Below are 3,215 nucleotides of genomic sequence, written 5' to 3' on the forward strand. Positions count from 1 at the left end.
AAGATGGTGTAATCAAAACATTCCAGGATAAACAGAAGCTAAGGGATTTTGCCAAAGCCAACCCTGCACTACAAAACATCCTAAAGGGAGTTCTGTGAACTGAGACCCAACAAGAACAGACAACAATCAGAGACTGACATACGTGGAAGAATCTCCCAGAATTAAATTGACAGAAGGAAGAGTCAAGAACAGAACAAAATTATAAGAACAAACTCACAGAATCTGGGAGATCAGTCTATGATCAAAACAAGTACAATGTATAAGAAGGTAAACATGTAAGATCAGAGACCCAGATGATGATAAAGTCAGGTAGATTACAGGATAAAATTAACTGCACTAGCTTTGCATTCTCTCTCCCTCTCCCAACATGGCAGCCTCAGCAAAAAAGAATAAGAAGGGAAAGACTATCTCCCTGACAGACTTCCTGGCTGAGGATGGGGGGACCAACAGAGGAAGCACCTATGTCCCCAAACCAGTCAGCTGGGCTGATGAAACAGATGACCTGGAAGGAGATGTTTCAACCACTTGGTACAGTAACGATGATGGCATGTATAGAGCACCTCCAATTGACCATTCTATACTGCCCACTGTTCCACGGGCTGCTCGGGAACCCAATATCAACCGGAGCTGTCTTCCCAAATCTCCACCCTACACTGCTTTTCTAGGGAATCTGCCATATGATATGGCAGAAGACTCCATTAAGGAATTCTTTGGAGGATTAAATATTAGTGCAGTGTTCTTACCATGTGAACCCAGCAATCCAGAGAGATTAAAAGGTTTTGGTTATACTGAGTTTGAGGACCTGAATTCTCTGCTCAGTGCCCTGAGCCTCAATGAAAAGTTTCTAGGTAACAGGAGAATTCGAGTGGATGTTGCTGAGCAAGCACAGGATAAAGACAGGGATGATTGTTCTTTTGGCCCAGATAGAAATCGTGATTCTGACAAAACAGATACAGACTGGAGGGCCCGCCCTGCCACAGACAGCTTTGATGACTACACACCTAGATGAGGTGATGATAGCTTTGGAGACAAATATTGTGATCGTTACGATTCAGACCAGTATCGTGATGGGTATCGTGATGGCCCCCGCCGGAATCTAGATCGATATGGGGGCTGGGATAGATACGATGACCGAAGCAGCAGAGACTATGACAGAGGCTATGACTCCAGAGTAGGCACTGGCAGAAGAGCATTTGGTAGTGGGTACCAAAGGGATGATGACTACAGAGGAGGTGGGGACCGCTATGAAGACCGATCGGTCATGGGGCTCCAGAGATGATTACTCTCAGGATGACTATAGGCGAGATTATAGAGGTCCCACCCCAAAGACCCAAACTGAATCTAAAGCCTCGGAGTGCTCCTAAGGAAGATGATTCCTCTGCTAGCACCTCCCAATCCAGTCGAGGGGCTTCTATCTTTGGAGGAGCAAATCCTGTTGACAAAGCTGCTAAAGAACGAGAAGTAGAAGAGCGGCTGTAGAAGTAACAGGAGAAATTACAGCGTCAGCTGGATGATCCAAAACTAGAAAGGCGGCCTCGGGAAAGACACCCAAGCTGTCAAAGTGAAGAAACTCAGGAATGGGAAAGATCGGGGCTAGGGAGTGAGTCATCGCAGACTGGGACCTCAGCCACATCTGGCAGAAGTAAGTCAGATCACAATACAGGAAGGAGAAAGAGTGAATAGTCTCTGGAAAATGAAACCTTCAGGAGGAAGATTGCCACTCTCCAACCTCTAAGCCTCCCAAACCTGACCAGTCTCTAAAGGTAATGCTGGCTCCTCCACCAAAGGAGAACGCTTGGGTGAAGCGAAGTTCTCATCGTCCTGCCCCATCTCACAGCTCGGACACAGAGCAGCAGTCTCCCACATGTGCTGGGGGTAAGGTAGCTCCAACTCAAGCATCTGAAGAAGGACCAGCAAGAAAAGATGAAAACAAAGTTGATGGGGTGAGTGTCACAAAAGGCCAAAATGGGAACTCCAGCCGTAGTCTAGGAGATGGCGGGAACAAAGACTACTGGAAGGAGGCTGATAGGAAAGATGGCAAAAAGGGTCAAGACTCCAGATCTGCACCTGTGCCAAAGAAATCTGAAGAAAATCCAGCCTCTAAATTCAGCTCTGCAAGCAAGTATCCTGCTCTCAGTTGATGGTGAGGATGAAAATGAGGGAGATTACACTGAATAGACCTCTACACGCTGTGCTTTCTCCTAGTCTCTCCCCACCCTGAAACAGTCAAGAGCAACTCAAACCTATATCCAGACATAACAAAAGAAAACTCACCATCTCCTAAAGACTTTTCTTAGCTTTTTTTTTTTTTAATCAAATAAAATGAAATTATTTTGCATGCTGCTGCAGCTTTTAAAATATTGAACAAACTGGAGAATCATCAATGTAGCCAGAGAGAAAAAAGGCAACGTTTAAAGGAAAAGTTGTGTATTTTATGATACCTGTGTGATTGATTAGTGCCTAGCAACCTCTGTTTAGCAGAAATGTTAATGACAGTGAATTCAATGTCTGGAATCTGCTTGGGCAGGAAGAGTGTAAGAGTGCTACCTTTTAATTCTTAACTATCCTATTGTGGCATATATGAATTCTGAAACATCTGAATAAATTTTCCATCCTTGGAAAGATAGGTAATAGTCTCTGAGGTGGTTTTAGTCTCCAGGAGGCTGCAAGTCCCTGGGGCCAGCATAGAGGGAATTCTTTCACTTTTACCCCCCGGGGGATAGTAGGGAGTAAGTCTACAGGCCTTTGTGAAAGACTAGGATTGCTTGGTGACCAAAATAAACAGGAAAATAATGAAGCTTTGAGAGGTGTTTCTTTTTTGTAACTGGTAGTGGGGAAATAGTATTATCTCCAGTAAACACATGAATGGATTCTTTCCTGGAGCAGGAATCACTTAGGGGTAATGGGAATTCCTGGGTCTTTTATGTGTCCTGGTTCTGCCCTTTCTAAACACTACCCTTCTCAAAAGTTAAAATGTCTTCTGTGGAAACCTTGAAGCTTTAAATGTGTGTTGTTCACACGACTTTATTGTTCCCTCGAGCTTCTATTTAAGTCACATACCTGATCTTGGCCACTGGGAGCGGTCAAATGAGGAATCACTGCTTTTCTCAAACAAGTTAGTTGACTCCTTGATGTCTTGACTATCTCTCTACCCACCAGCTTGCTTCTGTTTCTTTGACCCCTTTTATAACCAGAAAACAATAGAATTAATGGTC

At 44.3% G+C, this 3,215-nt stretch overlaps 1 pseudogene; it reads left to right on the forward strand.

Moving 5' to 3' along the window:
• The first annotated feature begins 367 nt into the window (after positions 1–367).
• Positions 368–2,178, forward strand: LOC102832867 (annotated as a pseudogene).
• The last annotated feature ends 1,037 nt before the right edge of the window (positions 2,179–3,215 follow it).

The sequence above is a fragment of the Chrysochloris asiatica genome, unplaced genomic scaffold (assembly GCF_000296735.1).
Source record: "Chrysochloris asiatica unplaced genomic scaffold, ChrAsi1.0 scaffold00422, whole genome shotgun sequence".
NCBI lineage: Eukaryota > Metazoa > Chordata > Mammalia > Afrosoricida > Chrysochloridae > Chrysochloris > Chrysochloris asiatica.